This window comes from Passer montanus, unplaced genomic scaffold (genome assembly GCF_014805655.1).
Source record: "Passer montanus isolate IOZ18808 unplaced genomic scaffold, ASM1480565v1 scaffold16, whole genome shotgun sequence".
Taxonomy (NCBI): domain Eukaryota; kingdom Metazoa; phylum Chordata; class Aves; order Passeriformes; family Passeridae; genus Passer; species Passer montanus.
This window is the reverse complement of record NW_024363160.1, coordinates 9204228-9229065: the sequence shown is the minus strand read 5'-3', so window position 1 is coordinate 9229065 and position 24838 is coordinate 9204228.

Genomic DNA, 24838 nt, shown 5'->3' with positions numbered 1-24838 from the left:
ACTATAAAGTACACTACAGAACAAAATAGCATCTTGTCTTTATTGTGGCACTGTCTCAAGAGTCTAGAAATTTTTCGAGAAGCAGAGAAAGAGGACTTTGCATACTTTAACCAAAAACCTGGTACATATATTCATGCATGCAATAATAATAATGAATTAAGAGTTCTTCAAGAAAACTCTCATGATCATGGATACAAGCTGAACAGAATAAAAACATTTCCTTAAAGATGTAACATCATCCCTTCTCCAAGGCAATCTTATAAAATTATAACAGCATTCTAACCATTATGACCGTGGTTACAGCACAGTCTTTAAACTGGAAGTTAGATTGGATGCAACTAAGTAGACATAGCAAAAATATTGACATTTCATAAGTTGTCTGATCTGAAGTTCTGCCTCTTGATGTGTATAGAGCACAGTAAGACTTGACCCTTACCATAAAAATTCACAATCTAAGCAAAGCTGATTTTAGAAAGACATAATAACTGCAATTTATCACTTGAGATCCCATAATCCACTGGATGTGAGTAGGTTTCCATCTTGGCAACCAACTAAGGCCACATGGAAACTTATGAACTCAGAATATCTTCATAGGTGAGAGAGAGAGAGACAAGATAGTTTAAGGCATGATTGCTTTCATCTATACAGAATGTTGAGTTGAAGATTAAATAAATTACTCTGTAGATGAGCCTATTTTTCTATCTTGTTGTGAAAAGGAATCTGAAATGTCTGGAGTTATCTATATGTCCATGCCTATAGTTATGCCTTGATTTGGTCAGCTAAATCCAGGCCTAAGTATTTTTTCTCATGGTCCAGCTGACTTATTTATCTATTATTATTTCATCTAATTTACCCAGTCTTATTCAATTTTTCCTTTTAAAGAACAGCTTACTCTGATTCATCAGTGATAAGACAGGCACAGCCAGGGCAGGAGGAGCTGCCATGTTATTCTTGAAGACTTGAACCTCCTACAAATTCTTCAGTACAGGACAGTAGCAAAACAGTATTTAAGGAAATTAACAGACTTCCTTCTGTTGTTTTCAGTGATAATAAATTATTTAGGAATTTAATCTCAAATTTTTCATACTTTCTTTCCATCTCCCACTGGAACTACTTAGAACCTGATCCAAAGTTCTTCTAAAGTTTATGTTTCTAAAGAGTTCAATGCAAAGAAAATTTTATTTTTGCATGCATAATTTCCATTAAAAATTCAGAGGAAGAAAAATGAATATTCCTCCATGAGGATGAAAAGGAAAATGAGGATCAGATGACAAAATATGTAGCAACTTTAATAAAGCAAGTATACTTTGATAGCTCTGGTCTTTCAACTGATAATTAGAAAAGGTTATGGACTGTTCTTTAAGTATCTTAATCCCATTTGTAGATGGATAATTAGAGAAAAATTATTTCTTTATATCAATTCTCATCTCTAAAGTCCAAATTTCAACCTTCAATTTTGAAATGTCAAGGCAATTTTTATAAAACCATGTTTTCCATATATGAAACATGAGAAAATGTCTAAATTCCTCCCACAGACCAAGAAAAAATAGTTTGCCTGCTTGTCCAGTTAGTAAAAGGATTGTCATTTCTCTCTTAGAAAGGGAGGATTTCATCGTAGCAGCACAAACTGTGACAAAATACTGGATTATACCAAACACAGTTAAAATACTAAGCATTACTAAATAAGCAGCAAATGTGTATGACCCACTGTATAAGGCACATGGTGAAGGTACTGTGAAGTGCTTTGTGTACAAAACAAAAGAGAAAGAATCTTTCAGTTTTCAGGCAAGTGCCCGTGTGCTCGTGATTCACCATTTTAGGTGGCATTATCCTTGTAAAGATGTACCATGGGATATGTCACCTGACTGAAAAATGGTGTCTCTTCTAACACACCATCCATATTTCACAAAACCTGCAGTGATGTTACAAATCAACTGATTATTTCAAGGGCAGTTTGTAAATATTTTCACTTCTGGTAAACACTCAAATCTCGAAATGGTGTTATATGCACTTGTTCTCAGATATTGCTGCCTGTGGTTGGAAGTGTTTATCTTCTTATATGACAACTTTCAATCATGCCTTAGAGATTTTTCAGCAGACCCCAACCAAACTGAGGTCTATCTAACACACTATTTGACACATGTGGTATAATTACTTTTTGTGTCCCTAATTATATGTAAGGACTTAGAAATATATTGCTGCTTGATCATAGTGACAAACTCTTGTGATCTACTGCATTTTGGCTTTATTGCATTGCTCTGTGTATTACTTCATGTTCTGAAATAGGGAATCTATCCCTACTCAAAGTTTAAAGGAAGAACTGAAAAGTGCTTTGTTGTCAATGATATATGCTAAAACAACAGGTGGAGAGATATGAGGAAATTTTATTCTCATTAACTTTATGGTGGAGGTGATTCTCCTGACAAAATCTTTTCATTTTATGCAAAATTAAAAATGTATAACCCTGTGAAACTTGCAAAGATTTTCAGGAGGAAAAAACCCACCACCAAACACTGAAGGGTATTTTATGTTGTGTACATTCAGTCTTGTTTGTGCAGTTCTAGAAAAACAATAAAAAACCCCTTTATAAAAATTCTTTGACCCTGCTTTTTTGCCAACTGAATGCTCATGGTTGATTGGAAAATCAATGAAGTGCTGTGAGAATTGTACCTCACTGTTGCAGAAAAGCCACACAAAAATCCAACTTTTCACATGAGTTGAAGATTGCCTTTGGTTCATTTACTCTCTTAAGACACATTAAAATCAAATCTATCACCCCATTTGGCCATCTGTCAATTCTCACTACACAGTAAATGAGTAGACTTTGTTCCTTGATCACCAGAAATGGAGGATGTTTTGTTGTTGTAATAAATGGTCGTAGGCATCAGAGACAGAAATAAATCAATGCAATTTATAAAGTTGAGGTGAAAATGTTAGATCCAGTTTTCTGAACTACAGAGAATTATGTATGGATGAATTGCAATAAATAAAGCACAGCTTCAGCAGTTTACAAAAATAAATAATAAATATGAAAGAAATTAATGTATAGTCCTTTATTTTGAAACTTTTTAAAGCGTAAAATACATACAAGAATAAGTTGCACATCAAAGGTGCAACTATCTATATATTTCATCTTATCTGGTTAGGCAATAAATAAGAGAGTTTGTTTTCTTATCTTAACATAAATTTAGTTTTCAAATTGCAAAATACACAGGCAACTAAAAGAAAGTCTCCTCCTTCTTGCTCAATAATTGTTAATATGCACAATAATTACATTCTAGGACAAAGTATAAGTTTCACTGTAAATTTAACTTTTGAGGAGTAGTTTCTGTTGAATTGAAGTGCTTCTGGAATCTATGAGCTTTTGGTGTTAGAGGCTGATGCTCCAAGAGTCCAGGTGCTGCATTCACTAAAAGCTTGGTTTCAATCTCCAATCAGCACAGTATCTTTTGGCATACCATCATTTGCACTCTATTCTTTGTTTGTTGTCAGCAGTCTTGTAAAACTGAACTATCTTGTAGGTAATTAGCTCCAAAACAAAATGTATGAAAATACGGAGACTAAACATCTGGAGACAGCCATTAACAAAGCCATCAATTCCATATCCCAGCAGACTACATAAGTACAACAAAGTTATTTTCAGGAGACTAAACCATCAGTTCTCAAATGATGGTCTGTAAAAACAAATGGTCTTCAGTGGTTTGCAGAAGAATACCACCTTTGTATTGTTCAGAATTAAAAGTATGATGCCAAACATGTATAGCTCAGAGACTGAGAATCACTGAAATAAACTATCAAAGTCACAGGTCCAAAACAAACAGCTGCGATAGCAGATGCAGAGCTTTTTTCTTTAATATGTGAATTTGCAGGAAAAATAATAAGTATAATTGTTTAATAATACATGTAAATATTTTGATGTAATTTCTTTTTTTTAACCTTTTAATGTAAATGAAATTTAAGAATTGGATGGAGCACTCTGTTTGCAAATATGGTTCTGCCGCAGTACAGGTTTCTGAATGTTGCTAAATATACAGATACTGATGAGTCCAGTGACTTCTTATGTTAAAATTTAATTCTCTTATATTTCTTATATATACTTATCTTGTGAAATTATATCTGTGCAAGTTCTGACTCAAGATGCTTTCTGCAGAAGCTGCAGTGGTTGAAGTGTAATATAGAAGTTTATCACTTTCAGCTTGCAGATAATTAACACTCTTGCTCCTATCTAGTTGAGATAATCAGTGTTCAGCAGAGGCAGCTTTTCAAAGTATTTAAACCTTCTTGGAAAGATTTTGCACATGATACCAAGTTCCAGGTGGTCAGATTGTGGTTGGCCTGACACCCATATGCAAGCTAGCAAGTTAAAAGCAAGCTGTGACTTAAGCATAAGTCTTTACTACACAGTTAATCCAAATTGAATGGGATTTTCAGTCCAGCCCCATTTTACGTAGAGAGAGGAATGGCTATAGGTACTTAGAGTAGTTTCAAGCGTGGTTTTATTTTCACATAGCTGAACTACATTATAATAATGATTGTGACAATCCTCAGAGTAAAAAATACAGAGGTGTCGGTAGTCTCCCAAAAATTATATTGTTTTTCATGGTTTGGGAACAGCTTTGCAGAGTGAATTTATTACTATGAATTCTTGAGCATCTCTGGGTAAGGAGCTGAGAAACATGTCCCCAGACACATGAGAAAATGTAAAAAGGAGTGTACAACAATGTAGATTGAACTCCTTTGGAGACAATGTTCCTTAGAAAAGCTGCTGATTACTTGGGCTAGGCAGGTGGTCTGTAACTAGCTTTCAATGTGAGATTTAAAAATGAAAGGCAGCACTAGCCCTTGGTGAAAACCATTTTGAAAATCTTTATACCACCCTACTGTTCAGTACATCCACATGTGATAGAAAAGGGTCCTTGTAATGAAGAAGCAGAAATGTGACATCAAAACTAAAGAGCAACAGCTCAGAGCTTGTTTGAGAATGATGAACTTTACACTGTTTGCCAGCCTGCTATTGTATCACTTAAACTGTTTCTTTTATTCTTTATATATATCATATATAAAAAAAATACTTTGATGAACATTCTTCAAGAAATAGCTTTTGTTCAGAGTGCTCAGAGCATTTTATTGACAGTTTGGTCAAAAGGAAGACTGATAAAAGAAATAATAAAATACTGGCTTTATTTTATCAAACTATCAGCTCTTTTTCTTCTCTCACTTGAGCTCAGATTTTTAACATGGTCAGTATTCCTATTAGTCTAGTGCAGATGTGGCTACTTTTTTCCCTAGCTGCTCTGTCAGCCAGAATAGGACAGAACAGAAGCTATGACCTTATCACTGAACATATTTTTACTTTCTAGCCAAACACAGTAAAATCTTCATTCTCTAATTTTTGGTGCACCAAGGATAGCTAGGATGGTAAAAAGGCATTGTGCTACAGAGGACTCCCCTCCATTTCATTATAGAACTGGGTTTTTTTGTTTGTAATGAAGCTTCATTACAGCACCAGAATGTAATGTGTAAACAAGAGTCTCTGATTGCTCCCAGCATTTTCCTTCAGCTTTTATTTTGCTCCTGATTTCTTTTTCTGTTGGTTCTACTTTTGACATAGAGTCTGAAAATCCATATTGTGACAATACTCCCTGGGAGAAAGCAATGAGTTGCTCATGAGAACTTACTTTTAATGGTGTTAATGTCATGAGAGAGCCAAGCATTTATTTATCAATGCCATCCCCTGATGGTAGTCCAGGAAAACAAGGAAAGAAGCAGAAAATCAAAGCAGCCAGTAAAAGCAACACAGAAAGACACAGAGGAATCCTTTCTACTGAAAACTCTATTTAGCTGAAAATTGCAGGATGTTTTTCAGGCAACATTAAAAAAAAACTTTTTCAAGGCAGCATTAAAAAAAAAACTTACACTGAAAGCTTAGCAAGAGTGAGCATTATGTGCAATAAGAAACTCAACAGTGAAGCCAAAACACCCAGTTTTGTATTTCATGGTAGGAAACTCTGCTTGCGTCAGTACTTGTATTAACTTATTCCTATGGTTGCAGCCCCACAGATGTGAAGAAGTACAATCCATTGTGAAGAGCTAACATGGGTACAAATGGATTAAAGCCATCAGAAGTACTAAATAGCTACATGGCTTGCAATAGCATTAACAGCACTTTTGTGAAAGCAGCATGCAATTGTGCTCATGAGCACATGGACTTTTAAAATGGGACTTTATGGACAAACTGATTATCTTGGAAGAAGAAGAATATTCAGTGCAAAGTGAAGTGATGAAGTACAAGCAGAACAGCAAAGCTTTGATGGCTAATGCCAACACCATCAAACACTGAGAGATAACAGTCAGTCATATATGCTTATATGCCTTGACATTCTCATAGGTTTCCAATGACTCTCATTCATACAGAAGGACTACTGGAAGCCACACAGAGCCTTTATAAATTCTTTGGCCTATTTTAAATTATTATTCTAACTCATGACAATGACAGTGACAATTCCAGGAGACTGTAAAGAAGGCATGCTGTAGTTTTTCGTTTTGTCAGAGTACCTGGAAACTGTTCTTTGCCTGTGCTGTGAACAGACCAGTGTAAACACACACAGGCCCATTGCAGCTATTAGAAGAGCAGGAGTCAGGATAAACATAATAGTACTTCTGCTACAATTCTGCTTGCTCAGATTACCTTGGCAATGTTTTCAAAATATAATTTTTTTGCTTTCTTTTTTGCATACTGGAGAGGAAAAGTGATGTTAAGGGGGCATTTTTACATCACTAACATATTCCACAGGAAATGTGTGGATCCCAGCTGAATACTAAAACATCATTAGATTTACTTTTCTCCTCTATGGGTTATGGATATGCTATTTCAGACTTATGTTTCTGTGCCACTTCCTTCATTGGTGTCAAAATCTCCACAAATTAGCTATGGCAATGCATGCATTCAACACAGAAAATCCTCAGTTATATATTGGGTTCAATATTACAGTGGTAGATTTCTCACTTGAAATCTGTTTGTAAAAAGATTGCTTTAACTTTGGCAGAAAATTTCCTTTAGGTGACTGGCTAAGGCTAATCATCAAGTTATTAACAGGATTCATTAACAGTTTTATATGGATTATTTGTAGTAATCATTACTGTTTTTCAACCTAAATTATTATATGATTCTAATTGTGTCACAGAACAACATAACAACATGGTGTAGTGTTGGGATATTGGCGTGCAATTTCCCATAATTACTCTGATAAAAAAAACCAGAAAGTTATGTTGGCAGGGTACTTCTTCAGTAGAACACAGATGGGCTTCATCCAGAACCCAGGCATTGAAATCTGCAGTAAATGCTGACTTGTTATTCCCAGGGGAATCTGGAAAATTTCTACTATATCAGTGTGAACCAAATCTTTTTAAAGAAACCTAAGAATATTGAAAACCTACAATATTAAGTATTAGCTATGATTATGGTAATAGAATTAACTAAAATTGTTTAATTTGAAAGTCACCAAGGCATGATATGTTAAACCAACACAGTGAAAACAAGAATTGTCTGTTACAAGTTCTCACTTTAAAATCAAAGCCAAATGACAGAGATGGAAATTAAAAAAGTAATTGTAGTGGCTACTGAAAAGATATTTGGTGTTTCAACATTATGTCATTCCATATAATACATTGCTGAGCACTATGAGAGAATAGTACAGAAACAGTTGTCATAAAATTGTTATTTTCCACTTGACACAACCACTTGGTTATATATTGGGCATTTAAGCCAACATGGCTTTCCAGAAGAAACACTTTTTCCTCATCTAGACAAAAGTTTGGGTTAGCTGCCGGGAGTACCAGGTGGCTGAAGTGATAAACAAAAAGAACTGAAATGTTCACAGTACTTATTTCTGGGTTTATGAAGTCATTCTATATCTTTATGCCTTAGTTTTCCTCCCTGTGTAATGGAGTAATATAATCACATCTGCCCTTTTCCAAGCATATTAAACCAATTCGTATATTTTGGAGCACTGGTGCCCAGCCTTTCACAGACTAAAATCCTCTGAGAATTTCCTTTCAAGCAGCAAATACAAAATATGCTCTTCTTACTGGCCAAATGGCTAAGCAGCGTGGTGATTTGATTCTTTGCAGCTATTAGTGCTGATACAGAATGAGGAGAATGGAGTTTTTGAAAAAGTGTCATTGAGCTCCAGGCCTTGCAAATCTGTGCTGAGCATCAGAATCGAGCACCAAGCATGGAACTCAACACAACTAGAAATCATATAATCATAGAATATCTCGAGTTGGAAGGCACCCATAAATCATGTCACAGGCATGATGTGAACATAGCACAGACTGTGTCTAATTGTCTACACAACAACTTTTAACTGAATATGTGAGCTGCAGTAGTTTGTCTCACTCACTGTGTAACTTGAGAATATATAGTGTTGTTAGTACTTGTGTGGAAGTTAATGTTTCTTTTCAGTCTTACCAGATCTGACTAACACATTTATTTATTTATTTTATTTTTATATATATATATATATATATATATATATACTAATAGATATAGATACAGATACAGATACAGATATAGATAGATATAGATATAGATGATATAGATATAGATATAGATATAGATAGATATGTATGCATGTATAGGTATGTATGTGTATATATATACACACACAATTAAGTATTTTGCATTTTAAAAGCCTTTTTTACTTGAAATTAATAATGGACAAAATCTGGGTTTTTGAGCATCCACTTTTAAAAATTTTATTAATTTTTCCAGGTTTTGGGTCACTAAAAGCAGGTGAGGAAAAAGCTTCTTCTAATTACTGCAACATAAATTTAACTAACTATAGGACTGATAGCTAATAGGGTCTTTTACAGGTCTTTTGGAAGGAAGAGTCTTAAATTCTGAAGGAAATATTCTTTAATTTTTTCATCCACTTTCCTGTAATTTTTATTAGATTATGAGTGTGTCTTCCTTACTTATTTTTGTTATTACATCTGACATTCAACCTTTTTTTAGGACTACAGGAAAGATCTTTGCCTGGAATTTCCTAGATGGCTCAGTTACAAGCACATGTAAATGGCAGGAGACACATTAACTCACTCTTGGGTGTTAGGTAGCCTTATTTGAAAAAGATTATAGGCAGCCAAAATCCCCAAAATTAAATAAACAAAAGTATTGTTCTTCTGAGCTGGTTATCACAATATTGCTGTGTATGTAGGAACTGTATGTGTCATATTTAGAAACTGCTACAGGAGTGGATGAGTTGACATGGTTTTATTTCTCAAAATTAAAATAAACACAGGAATCTGGTGTCAATTTTTATTTTTTTAAAAATCTTCTTATATGATTATTTTGAGTGTATTGATAACTCTAAAAAAATGAAAATGTGCTGAAAAATCATTTACAGGGCTGTCAGCATTAAAATAATTATCAGTTTTGGAATGTGGAAATATTTTCAGTTGATTCAGAGTTAATGCAGCTGCCATGGCACTACATAGCAGCTGTGTGACAAAAACTGCCTTCCCCTTTGTGGCTCTGTGGCCTGGGCTGTACCTACAATAAGGGCACCGTCAGTAAAAGCAATAACCCTTGAGGGACAGTCTTCCCCGTGGAGACAGGTGGGTAAGATACAAGTCACAGTTTCCCTGTGAAGAAAACACTTCCATTTTGTTTCACTTTGGGCAAAATACATATTTTATTGTGGCAAACTTTTTTTGTCATGGAAATTCTAATTTCCACAGAACACTTTGAGAGAGGATTTCCATCCAGCTTCCCCGGGGTGAAAGTTTTCACCTGGTGAACCAGCATGCGTAAGGACAACAGTCTGTGTGAGTTGGAACCACTGTAATAACCCAGCCATTCATAGAATACAGAATCATTAAGACGGAAAAGACTTCCAAGATCATAAATTCCAACAGCTAACCTAGCACCACCATGTTCACCACTTCACCATGTCCCCAAGGGCTGCATCCACACACCTTTTGACCACTTCCAGGGATGGTGATTCCACAAAGGGACACCCAAGCTGCAAAGGGGCCCCAACCAGGCAGTGCTTGTGTGTCAGACAGCTGGTGACTATGGTGCACTGCACTTCCATACAGTGAGAGACAGACATAAGAATCTTCATTTCCAAGGTGAGATAAGATTATGAGAAAAGGGAGAGCTAGTTCTTCTCTAAACAGGTCTGGAAAAAGCCCACTACAGAAGCAGCAGAAGGGGATAGTAGAGTTCCTGCTGGTGATACCATGAGGCCATTCCTTTTTTTCAGGTAGGCAGTGCTAAGGAAGTGGCAGCCTTGTTCCCTCTCGCACATTAGTGAGGCTGAAGTAGCAGCTTTCATTCCTCCCTCTGTGACTTGGCAAGCTGGCATTACAGCTGATAAAAAATGAACCAGGTCCTGGGGATGTGATGAGAATTGTCTGTGCTGCACACTTGTTAGTGTTTGTGCTTTGCTGCTTGGATACTTTTATTGATGAAGTGAAGTACTGCATACTATTAAATTATCATTTCATGCTACTTATGATAATAGGCAGAAGAGCATGGCAGATTATTATTACTTTCATTTGTAACTGATTAATGTGTATTGTTGATATCATGCATTCCTTCCTTAAAGAGGGTGGAGAGGTGTGAGATTTCAATTTGAAAGGTTTTGTTATGTTCCTTTATAGAGTTAGGTTCTGTAAAAATAAAAAGGAGCAAAGCAGAGAAAAGAGGACAGAGTGAAAGGACAGGGATAGCTGTGTTAAACAAGCTGAGATGATGTTGTAATAATAACTGTTCTATGCCTCTATGCATATGGTGCTGAGCAGAATGCATTGATTCCCCTTAACAGTTATGTCTTTATGTGTGCAGTCCCCCTACAGTTAATAATCTATTGTACCTGCTCTTCAAGACACCTTGCTATTGAATGAATTACTAAATAGCACAATGTGTAGCTGTTTAATGAGGCTGAGTAATTCTATTATCTCTTCATACTATTTATTCACCAGCTGCATATTTTCCACCTCCACCACAGATAAAGTTAACAAAATTATTCTGCCATCAGTTTGATAATCCTGTCACCTGTATGTGTGTGTGTGACATGCATGTGCTGGAGCTCCACCATCCTGTGATTTGTCTATGTCCTACTGTACTTGAGGTAATCCAGAGACAAAGTAATTACTGTAGGAGTACTATACAGAATGGCCACAGAATGTCACTTTACTTGCCATAATATTGATTTTCACAAAGAGTGAAAGGAGTTTACCTCCTTTTGACCACATGCCAAAAGAGAAGTTAGGGCCTGTTGCACACAACAGGCAGTGAAGGCTGTTGTATCATGGTAGAAAATAAGAAGCATCAAAGACAGACCAAGTAAATTGCACAGGTGCTGCAGCCATGCCACAGATCCACACTGAATGAACCTGCTGATTGTTGAAACTAGTGTGTTACACTAAATGAAGCATACAAATCCTCTTTGACCCTTTTCAGTGTCATTGTTTCCCACCAGCCATTGAAACTCAAATTCCAAAACTGAATTAATGGGTTTTTTTGCATTGTGTTGAGTAATTATGGCAGACATATTAAACTGTCATATGAACAGCATAAACACACACATCACTACACATACAGTGCCACAATGTTATCCTCATATGTGGACGGAACACACATGATGAAAGAGGAAAGCTGAAGTTGTGTTGAGGATGGAAATGAGAATGGCAGTCTGTTAGTCTCTGTAGATTTGGCATGGAGATCTCTACTATCTACCAAAGTGTTGCTCAAGGCAACTGAATTTAGCAAACCCAGAGAAAGATAAAAATTAAGATAAAATATAAATTACTGTTGAGGATATTTTTATGGTGCTACACTGAACTGGCCCTTTGCCATCAGATTTTCATAGTGGGCACAAAAGATACTGTGAATGGACAGAAAAGTAGGAAATTATACATAATTTGTGAAAGTGACAGAGAAAAAAATGATGTAAAACCCTCTTGTTGGCTCTGTTAAAATTCAGACTTCTGCTACCAATTTGCCCTCCTAGCCGTAGCTTCAATACAGCTTAAGTTGCTCAACACAGAGATATGATACTTTCCCTTATGTCCTTCCCCGTGTGGATGCAGTTTGGGTGCCAACAAATTGCTGTGTGTAGTCTTAAGATTTACTTAGTCTTAGGTTTACTTGCTCAATAGGATGCAACACTGGCATCCTTTGACCTCTGCCAGACATTTATGAGCACAGATTGTCCTCGTGAAGTCTATTATAAAATGGGGCTGCTTCAGGCGCACAGAACAGTGCTGGTGGACCATAGTTTAAAACCTATTCCACCCTGCCGCCACCCCGGGCCAAAGAAGAAGTACACAAACCTAAAAACATCACTCATGGCATCAAGAATATTGTCAGTCCCATAGAGATACACTCTGTTGCTCAATGATAACTAAAATTCAGGGGCACTGAAGCTTTAAAAGTATCATTGAAAAATATCCTTCTGCTTTAGCTAACTGAAAAGTTACACTGAGGCAGAAAAGCAAAAAACCTGCAAATACAACCTATCTGAATGCCTTTTTTCTCCTCCACTTCTCAGTCTTTTGATCTTACAGTTTTCATTTTGTTTGGCTAGTCTTCAAATTTAAATTAGATATTGAGCTCAAAAATCATCTGTCTCAATCTTTCCTCTTACTGTCTGTCCCTGGGAGACATGTTCTCCTTTCCAGTATGTGAGAAGTCAAGAGCTGGATCCCTTCATAACTGAAAGAGCAGGTCAGTGATGCCCATGGAGGATCTGCCATGCTTGGCTGCAGCAGAAGGGAAGAAATGTGGGATGGAAACAATCCCACATTTCGATGAGTTTCTACCAGGGAGCATGTCCTTACAGCCAAGCAATTACACTAAATCACTAGGTCCAGCAGGATGTTAGACCCCAGAGCATGGTGGTACATGATACTGTAGAGGAAAAGAGATTTCTGTTGTAGTGCTATAGGTGAGTGACAGATCTGTACACTAGACAGGAAAGTGAGGACTTGCTCTGTCTTATAAAACCTTTCTTAATTAGTATGTGTTAATCTAGTCCTCCTGATAAGAGAGTTGTCAGTTCCCCCCAGAAAGATTTGGAGAATTTGGTCTTACCTCTAGCGTGACCACCCCACATTCACACTCAGATAGAAACCCTCATGATATAATGGCCTTCTCTTTTCTCTGACCTAGCATAAGGGAGGTACAGGCATGGAAAGACATGTGCTCCATGTCACCCTTTTGGTTTAATTTAATAGGATTCATATATTGTCCTATGAGAAATTTTGGAAGTCAGGAAGTAGATGTTGTTGCTTCCCTCTCTCTACATCCACAGTAATTATTTTATCACGTCTGCTTATTTGTGACAAAGCTCTAGCTGTCCATAAACCATTGCAGCTAAATCCTAATTCAGTTTATTTGTGATCCTTTTACAGTACCTCTATTACTGTTTTGGAAATAAAAGTAGGGAAATGATATTGTAGAGGCAAGAAATGGAGCACAACAAACCTAGCACTGCCCAACAGTTTAATATTATTTATGCAAGTGGATAACCTCAGTTCCTGTTAGAGGTTTTACCGTTTTGGTTCTCTCACGTAAAACAACAGCACTAGAAAAACAGTCTTGGCAACCTATGAAACAGAGAACCAAACATTTCAGTACCACAAATGATGTGAAAATACACTGAGAAAAAAATATTCACTTGATCAAATTATAGACATATGGACATAAGCAGTCTTAAATTGTGCATTGTGATACCTGTCCAGTTACAAAATTTTCAAGGAAATTAGCCAAGATTTAGTGAGTTATCCAAATATTAGGCATAATTTTAGGCGCATTATTAATATTTGTGGTCTTGCCGAGTTATGAATTAATTTGAATTGAGGAACAAATTAAAGTTAATTTAAAAAACTTGGTGTTTTTTTTTCTCTCAAATTCTATTCATCCAAACATAACTGTTCTTAGAAAGATAAAGTAGCCTTTGTGAATTACTGAAAAAGACTCTTTACTAGTCCTTGACTAGAAAGATGATGGTGTAAAGAAGTTAAAAAGGAACAACTTCTGGACTGAGTCAGAGATCAGGAGGACTCTGTGAAATAGTGTTTCTCACCATGGTAACTTTGAGAAAATTGCACTAAAAGAAGAGCACATGGTTTTCCTTTAAGCTAAAGAGACAATTATCATGTCTCTCTTGTTTAAATTAAGTGAAAATCTGAGATATGTGCAGCATAAATGAGGAAAGCATATGGCCCTTGCTTGGTAATTTAAAGGGTAATTTGGTTAAGAAATTGAGAGTAGTTCAGACCAGAGTACTATTATGTAATATCAATGCAAAGCAGAAGCCTCCCCAGATAATCAGGTCCTATTTTTCTGACACATTTTTATACTTCATGATTCATTTCCCTTATTTCTCACACTTCTTATTTGTGGTTTTAAAATATGTTCAACTTTTGTAACATAGGAAACAGTGTTTTATTTTAAAAAAAGAGAGAGAGAGTTAGAGTTAGCCTATACAAATGAAAGATAGGGAAGATTTTTCTCTTCAGTTTCAATCAAACAAGGAATAAATAGTCATCCTATTCTGAAAAATATTTTGATTTTTATTATTTTGTATATACCTACAAGAGAAAAAGCTTTTACAACATAGGATTTTTTGCCTGTGAAGGGCTAGAGTTGGAACCCCTCCACAACAGTCAATAAGACTGCACTGGGATATCTTTAAAAATTTTTTCCAACATGGGCAGAGCAAGGACTTTTTGGTAGTAAATTAAAATTTGTGCAGTTTAATTCTGCTTTGAGCCAGGCTTGTCTAAATGTTTAATGAGAAATATATACTTGACTTCCCACTAAAAATTTAGTCAAAACTGGTAAGAATCTGTGTTTTCCCATATGCAATTGTTTAACAACACTTTAACCTCAGAGATAACCATAGTCCACCCATGAAGATACTACCTTCTTACTTGGGTTAGTATAACTTTTACTATAATTTGTATTTTATTTTTCATTATATGCTTACAACCAGTGTAAGCAAAAGGAAATTCCTGTCTATTGTTAATGTAGACATAAGGATATGCATCTGATTCCACAAAATCTCTAATTACTTCCCTAACTGCAAAATCCCAAATATTTCCAAGGGAATCAAGTATAGAGATGTTGAATTCAGTCAGGAACTTTGTATCACCTAAAAGTTCTTTGTACTCTGCTAGATAATCCATTATTTAGTAAGTTATATGAGTGTGCCCATAAATATTTCTTTTTGTGCAAAATTGTGCAAACATACTTGATTTAAGAACACATATTAGTGACTTACTGAATTTAGACCCAAAATTTGCAGGTTTGTGCAAGAATTATTGGCTTCTGACAGATCTATGCTGCAACCTTCAAACAAATCCAGAGCTTTATGAAAATCTGAATTTATGCTTCACGGATGTGACTAGGCACTCCTAGGGAAATCAGTAATTTTACTTCAGTGATATGCTGCCATTAAGTCAGAATCAGCCCCAAAAGATTTTTGAGAGTTGTGCATGTATATGCACATGAACATGCAGAGAAGCAAGTACCTGCAGTAGGAACCCCACAAGATATTCCCTTAAGGGGAATATTTCCTGTCCAGAAATAAGAAGAATATTTTCCATATGCATATATAATGCAAATTCCCTTTCATTTTTTAAAGAAAAACAAAAAGTCAATTTTATTACTTGAAAAATAAAACCATCCAGAGTTTTTTCACTGCAAAAATTGTAAGCTAGTTAAGAGTTAAAAGGCATGGATCGTAACCTTTGAAACTTTCCCCAAAGCTGCACAACTACTGATGGGGTGACATGAAAAGCCATTTCCCTTATAATGAGATACCAAGCGGATCTGTCTTCTTTTAAAACCTGGCATTTAAAAATACATTTACCTCTATTATGTACTGGCCTAACCTGCACAGGCTATTTCTTGTGACATATTACCAGAGCAGATGTTTTAGACAACCTGCTGGCATAACTGCAAAGAATGAACAATGTTTTTTGTTTTTTCTTTTTTAATTTTGACAAACTCTTGCAAAAGTTTATTTTCCAGTATTTTAACACAGGTTTATCCAAAGATTTCTTATGTAAATTGCCTATTATTTTTCCCCTACTGTGCAACTGAGTCGTGTAATATGAAGAAATGGGAAAAAATGGACACCCTGATGACTTTTTTTCACAGGACATCTGCTCACCTTACCCAGATCTTTTGCAGCCAATTTGTCTAAGACCATATGGATGAGATCAAATTGAAGAGAACTGGGGGGAGGGGAGAATGCAGAGGAAAAAACAGGGGCTAGAAAGGAAGAATAAAGGAAAAGATAAGAAAGGGATGAGTTTGATAAAATAATATTTTAAAGAAACACCTCCCCCCCACACACACACTGAGGAAAACATCTCTGAAAGAAAATAGGAAAGAAGAAAGTTATGATTTTATGATTTTTTAGTTACTGCATATCAGCTCTTCATGTTATTATTGAATAACAAGATACTTTGTTCAGAGTAGCTATTGCAGTCTTTCTACTGTCATGACCTTTCCTATAGCTTAATAACAGGATCTCAAACTGAATCTGTTTAATATTTCATTAAATTGTTTAAAATATAAATGCAAAGCATTATGCTACAGAATATATTTGTACTTTTTACCAAGAGATGGTATATTTCTGTATTCATGAAGAAATGACCTTCAGGATTTGGAAGAAGGTCTTCTATGTTTCATAGCTCCCTATTCCATTTTATTAGTTTTTTTCAGGCTGTACAGAAATATGAAATTCATCTCATCATCTCTAACAAATGTATGATCAATCAGGGAGATGCAAAATCATCTAATGTTTATATTAGGTTCCTGGCACAAGCAATCACCCCTAATGACTTAGTAATGCCACAGTAAGCTGTGCATATGCTCAAGTATTTTCATTTGTGTTTCTGATATTTATCTTTACATGGTTATGGACCCAATCCTTGGGATAGTTATGTGAGTTCTTAAACTGAAACAACTTGGAATTCTGTGGCCAGCTTGCAAACTTAAAGTTAAGTATGTGCTTCACTGTTTATAGAACAAGAGCATGCCTTTGTTTAAGATGTATAATAGATATAACAGCTGTGTAAAAGACAAAGAATCAAGCAATATTTTGACAGAAGAGGAAGGGGTTGCCAGGCAAGAATAATGAAAAAATCAATGCAGAGGTTTCAGATTCCCATTGAAATCAGGTGTCAGTTCTTGGTAGGACATGAAAAATTATTTTAACATTATTTTGCAGATAATTAAGGAGTGCAAAGATGTGTTACATCAGTTTGCATTTGTTTTTTTGTTAAAACTGATCTAACAGTTAACAACACTCAGCTGCTGCACAGCCCTGTGTTCGCCTGCAGTAATGTCTTTGTGTGTCTAATGCCTGAAACACAGCTCTTGGGTTTTGAAGGCAGTAAAGTTCTTAAGAGAAACTACCTTGCAAATCATTCAGCTTTATTACGTAAGCACACTCTTGCCACTAGCAGTTGTCACCTATTACATCAGTTGGGCTACTGGAAAATGTAATATTGAAAGATTGGCCAAAAGAACTACCCAGTATGCTGTATAATTAAATAAACCCTCTGGAAGATTTCTCATAACAAAGTGTGGTGGTGTCCTGGCCTACTAGGCAAGATGGGTAAGGAGCACTGTTTTCAATGGCACCGTTTGCTGATCTCTTTTTTTGATTCATGCTACTTTATGAAGAAAAGCAGAAGAACGGACAAAGTGAACTTTCAGGCCTCCCACGTTTTTACTTATTTCAACTGTTGTCCAGCCATTTTCCCTGATTTGTGTTTTTATTTATTAAAATCACCAGAAACAGTTAGCAGAGGAAAATATCTCCAATGCAGGTCTGCTCCATTGCAAAAATGACTGAAGACATGACTCTTGACAAAGAAAAATTCCTTTTCCAGGTTTTGTAGCCAGGCCTCTTTTGGCCAATACCTTCTTTTTGTTGGAAGTTCAGTGGTATGACCCCATCTACATTGGGGCTGGCCAAAATTCCACAGACTTCAGCAGCAACACCAGCTTAAGCTCTTTCTGTCCACCTTTGTCCTCCTGCTCCTCATCTTCTGTTCCTGCACTGCCCCCTCTCTAAGAGGAGCATGACATGGCAAGATAATCACATAGTGAAAAAAATAATCACGTAGTGAAAATTTTAACAGACACCAGTTCTCTGGTCTGGTTGACTATAGAAACTCTTGAGATGAGGGTCTGTGGTCTGTGTCTTCTCCCAAGTACAAGCTACAGGACAAAATGAAAAGGCATCAACTTGCTCCAGGGGAGACTTAGATTGCATGGTAGTAAAAATTTCTTCCCCAAAAGGATTTTTATCATTGTAACAGGCTTCACAGTAAAAGTGTTGAGTCACTGTCCCCAGAGGTATTTAAAAGACACTTAGATGTGGCAGTTAGGCACATGGCTTAGTGGTGGACCTGGCAGTGTTAGGTTAGTGCTTGGACTCTATCGTCTTACAGGTCTTTTCCAACCCAAGTAATTCTATGATTCAATGAACAGAGAAGGCATCTGGGGGGAGGAAAAACAGCTGAAAGTGGGGAGAGAACCAGAATCCACTGAGCAGGTGTTGATGCTAATAGAAATGACCCTGGAAAAAGGCTTTCTTCTCTGCCTGTCTCTCCACCATAGTTCTCAGCCAAAGCAGTACTCAGGCAAAAAAACCTTCACAGGGCACCTGAATTTCGGAGTGACATTGCATTTGCCTTTGTTCTTTAGTAAAAACAGCTGCTTAACTGTCTTTTAGAGCTATCTGAAAAGTGCTGTGAAGAAATCTTCTAAATTAATCTTATATGAGAATGCTTCAAGAGAATCAAATAACAATTAGAAATATGTTAGGGCTGTCTTTGAGTTTCTGTTTAGCTTAATATCGTTCCTAAAGTAGATGCAATACCAGAAAAGAAAAAAAAGAACAGTTTTCTTATCTAAGCTCCATAAATGTTCATTATATATATTGCAAACATAGGTTTAGATGACTGTATAATCGATACATTTGAAAGAGAATGATACAAGAAATTGTGCTTTTTCTAATACCAAAAAAGTTTCCTTAACCAAATACAGTATGTTATACATACTGTACATGATCAAATGAGCAAATAGAAAATATGATCCAAAAAGTGGAATGCCTGCTAGAAAAACAATCAGACATGAGAATAACACAAGGAACCAGTCTAGCTGTAGGGAAAATAGACTAAGCAGTGTTTTGGGCAACAGTGACAGCTGAGGGGATTTTTACAGCTGTGTTCAGATTGGAAAAGTGTTATTTATCACATGATAAATTCACAGAGGGTGTACAAAAGAAATGTACTAAACCTTATGGCAACTTTAACTCCTTTTCATAAATGCACACTAGCCATTAAAGGAGAATTTAAGGAACAAAATAGCACATTGGTTAATTAGGTGGGAGTCTTTTTCCCATCTTCCACAAAGAGTAATTTCTGAGAGTTGCAAACTTTATTATTACGTGCTGTATTCACATTCTTAAAAGAGGGTGGTAGTGAATACAAAATACTTATATAGCACAAATAGATTGATAGCAAATCACCTCCAGACATTCCGTGCAAAATAAATGCACTGGTGGACTGGTATGTTCAAGAAGTCTTTTGAACACAGAATTAATTTCACTGCATAACTGGGTATGATGCTACAAAACAGAAACTCATTTTTGTCAGCCCAAATACTTATTTAATATTCCCAAAATAGCCTAATGAAAAAGGTTTTGAGTTAAATATTACTTTCTTTAGATCTTCAGCACTAAATAATTATACATTTTAGAAATACCAAAGCAAGATTGTAGTAAAAACTTGCTGATGTGAGTGGGAGCTCCCCTATTTGTGTGAAAGGACTCAAGACAACTGGATACTTAACATTTTTAAAGTGCTAAGCTCCCACACATCCTCACTCTTTTGTGGAGAGCATGCTTTTAAAGAACATCACCTTCTTTCATCTTACAGATACCAGTTTTGTCTCCTCCACCCCCTCGACCCCACCTGCCATCTTCAATTTTTTTGTACTAGAACGATCAATTGTTTAGACCAATATATTCTGAAATGTGTTAAAAGCTGTCAAAACCAAAATGCCCTAGTTGCACTCCATGGCTCACTAGTCATGCTTTTTATACTGTTAAGGTGAATCCACTGATGCAACTCCTAAAAGAGGTTGGAATGGTTCAAAATATCATTATCAAAAAGGCATTTCTGTCAAGAATTCACTTCATTGACCAAAATGTGGACAGAGTGATAGATTTGCATAAAATTACTTTGGAAAGTATCTGCCCATTCTGGGCTGGAAGGAACTGCAACTAAAAAAGATTTTAGGGAAAAGCACATCTGCCAACAAAATAGCTGCTGCTGTTGGACACCAAGAAAGCATAAAGCAGAATGACAAGAGCTGTTGGTGAAATCCAATTGACTGAAATATTCTGAAATTCAGTATAAATTGTATGTAAATTAAAGACATAATTTGACTGTACAGGGAAGAGAGGAGGTCAAGCACTAATTTCTGAGTATTTGTGAGGGTTTAGATCAGTGTTCTTCCATAATGGTAACTTTTTGCCCTCTCATACTGTTTTACGAAATAATTCAAACTACAAAACGACTCTGAAACTGGCATCCAGATTTTATGACTAGAAATATATATAGCCAGCTAACATCTATCAGGTCCTTCCAAGCTTTTTGTCCCTGCTAGTATTGGAATGTTTTTCATTAAATTATTTTTCATAACAGTAGGAATTATTATTGTGTTTATTATCTGGAAGATAGGTAGATAGGTAGTAGTGCTGTTGGGTAAGCACATAAGGTGTTTGTGTCATCCCTTGGTTCCAGCTTCTCTACAGCCAGAAACTGATTATTAATACTGCACAGGAAAAAGATGCTGAATGTTTAAATCTACCCTATCTGATATTCAGAGATCTTAAAATGGAACTGTTGAAACTCTGCGTGGCAGTAAGCTGTCTTAACTCTACAGTGGTACAATGGGCTAAATATCAGAAGACTTTAAACTCTTGTAGTCTACTCTACACCTACACCTAAGTATGTCTCAGGCTTCCTCAGCCGTTTTGGGTCTTGTTTGTTTGGGTTTGGGTTGATTTTTTTGCTTGGTGTTTGCTTGTATTCCTTTTTTGCCGTTTTTTTTTTTTTTGTTTGGTTTTTTTTTGGTTGGTTGGTTTTTTGGATTTTTTTTGGGAGGGGCGTTGGTGGTGGGAGAAATGTCTGGCTTCTGTAGAATTTGTCAAAACAGCAATAGCATGATAAAGTTTCCTCTTGTTTTCTGTAGTCAGGAGAGCTGCCAAAATGAGCTGACATGAGTACAGCACTGTCTTCTCCCTACATATGTCTTGGGTCATGAGGCATAGCAGCATTTGAGCTTCAGAATGGTGCTTGAAGAGCATGCTTCACGGGGACATGAGCATGTAAGTAGGATGACTTAATTTTAGTGCATATGCAAGCGTATCTTTCCTCCCTTGTGAGCAGTTTTTCATTAAAGAAAATGATTAGGTTCTTATTATTTATACATTGTTTTCCATTGCTTAGGGAGATTTTTCTGTAATCTGCCTCACACTCTGAAGGATTGTAAAATAACTTTCTGTCCATTAAATAATTGGCTTAATGCAAGAAATAGAGAATGAAAAAAATCATATGTGCAGGAGGCTCTCTGTTGACTTTTATTCTCTTTAAATTCAGACAACAATCTCTTCTGGCCTCATTGTTGTTTAAAAGCTTTTGAAGATTTTTGGCTGGAAAACAAAAGAAAATCAGAAACAAGAAAAAAAGGAGCCATGCAGTATGTTTTAAGCTAATGGAGCACCACAGGGAGCTTGTTTTAGAGAGACTCTCCATAAAGGCAGCAGCAGGGATGGGGAGAATCTCCATATCCAGTTGGGTTTACATGATAGATGGCTTGATGATAAGCTAAAGAAGGATGCTTTTGACCAATTATGTGATATTAATTCTACATATGACCATAAAGACTCAGATTTATTCCAAAGTAAATGGCTGAGTGTAGAATTTTTTTTTCAAAATTCATAGCAGACAAAATCTTACCACTTTATTCATGTCCAGTAGCACCTAATTCCTGAAAACCAGTGGAATTTTGTGTTAAGATAATAGTGAAAAGATTGCAAAATAGGAAACTAGCTCTTACTGAGAGAGGCATTTCTGTCATCACCCTATCCTAATGTATCTCCCTTACTGTCCAAAGTGTAACTGAAGGTTGAGAAAATCCTACACAGGGGAGGTGTTATCCCACACACATCTCATGCCCTTTTGCAGCTCTCTAGTTTCCACATTACTCAGCATCTGCCTGGTCATGATATGAGTTCGAGTCATCAACAATCACTTGCATGAACACATATTCAGTTTTTTCAATCAAGTCATTACATCTGAATTGTATTAGGACCATTGCTGCAATAACATTTCTTGCAGAATTTCACCACAGGATGTTCAATCCGGGTGCTATATTTGAAGGTTATTCTATATAATAGTTATTAAAATGCCTATACTACAGATAAAAAGACATTAAAATATTGGTTCATGAACACTGGGATAGAGCACTTGAGTGTGCAAAATACGGAGTGCAATGTGTTGGTTTTTTAGGTGTTCTAAAATAAAACAAGGAAACATGAGGTATTGATAATAAAAGTCATTGGGAATTTTCCAATGGAATATTCTTATCAGCAAATGCAGATTTAATGGGGCTAAGGAACATGCCTTTTCAATGATAATTTTATTAAATAGATACTCTCATTTAGATTTAAAATTAATATGATGTTAAGAAACAGCAACAAAGATAGTAATTTAGTCTTAGGAGCCTGCTTTCCATAAAATGTCATTAGAAATGGACTTTTAAAAAGAGTAAGTCAGAGCAACAGCTCAACACATGTGCTGTAAGGACTTCAGCATCTTTTTCTCATGTAGACAAGAATCAATAAACTAGAGAAAAAGGCAAAGATGGAATCATAGCCAGAAGGCTCCAGTCATGCTGTGCAACAGGCAAGTATCCTAACCCCACTTATGGGCTTGGTTCTATTCTGTTAGCTAGTTAGCTATTCAAATTGTTTTGCTGGATTAAATTGGTAGACAACCATTTCCAGAACAATTCAAAAGGTTACAGTTAAGTCAGTTATTTGTGAAATGAAAGGCTAAAGATCAAGACTTTAGTTTCAACAAGGAAAAACAGTATGAGCCAGTAATTTTGGCTTGTTGTTTGAGCCTTTCACCTTCTGAAATGACTTCTGAAACCCCCCATTTTTTCTGCTCAATAGGAAAATATTGAAATTTGTAGAAAATCCTTTTTTGTTCCCTTTCTCACTTCTCTTCCCTACCCTTAGTTTTCACTAAAAAAAAACTACCTTAACCCCTCTATGTAGGGATAGAGCAGATTTACTAAAGTTTTCAGTTTTTTTAGCTTGATAACTGCAAGTACAATGCATCTCTGTATTTATATGTGTGTGTGTGTGTATCTGTAGAGCTGAAGCATGTAGGAACTGAAAAGATTATTTTAATGAACAGTTTCTCACACTTACCATTCCTCACAAAACAACCAGACAATGAAATACCATGGAAAGAGAGAGTGGACTGAATAAAGCTTCCATTGTGTTCAATAACAAAAAGTTTAGAGTAAGAATAGTTACAGTTGAAAGTCATGTCAAAGAATATAAGAGACACAATAGGTAAAATAGTGAATTGTACTGATAAGAAAAAATGATTTTTTTTTTTTTGTAGTAAGCAGGAAGCGAGACTGAGACCAAAATCTTGCATGTATTAAGACTCTGGAATAGCTATTTCCAGCTTTTGGAGAATAATTCTTCCATGTACAAGTCTAATTAAATTCTGAAAACCATAAAATACTACAAAGTTTAAACCAGTAGCAAATTAGAGCCTGGAAAGTCTTCCAGAAGGGATCTGTGTGCTTTACAATAGTAATAAAATAAAATAAAAAAAGTTACACAGTGTGGAAATCTTTGATCTCTGGACACAATGAGTGCAAGACACTGCCAGTGGACCATCTAGTCACTACTATGGAACACTGCACAATTGTGGTCACAGTGTCTGACTGGCTGTGGGCACTACAAAATTATCTGTGAAAAGCAGAAAGACTTTTTACAAGATTTTTCCAGACAAAAATTATTTAAATCCCTTTGATGAAAATTCATTAATATGCTGAAAGTTAGCATCTTGTTCAAATTAATATTTTTTTACCAGAGTAACTGGATGTTCTCATTACTCAGATAAAATGTCATCTCTTTTTCAAAAGCTCTTAAACTCTTGAATGCACTGATATTTCATGACAGCCAGTTCCACAGGTTAATTGCAAATAGTGCAGAAGTGTATTGCTTTTCTAGTTCATCAGAACTTTCTGTTCTTGTATTGTTAGAGGATTAATAGAAGCTTCTTATTGACCTTCTAAACAGCATTTTTTGGTTTAGCTGAATCCAATATATTTCCTCTGATTTGTTTGTTTGGGAGCTTTTTTGTTGTTTTTTTCGGGTTTTTTTTTTTTTTAATTAGGCAGATTAAATCATCTTGATTTCTTCAGTCACTTAAAATTGCTTGTCATCTTTAGCCATTTTCATCACCGGCCTTTGAATACTATTTATTTTTTCTAGAAACATAACACAATGACCAAGATTCTGGTACCATTATACCTAATGTAAGTTCCTGACACTTTGTTTTTAAGGCCAAAATTTTGCCAGTGGTACAAATAAGGAGATACTATTGATGTTAAAACATCTTCCAGTACTTTCTCTTGTCTCATCCCTTAAGCCTCTATTCCTTTGCAGGTGTAAGGTGTAATTGTTATTAAGCTTCAACATCT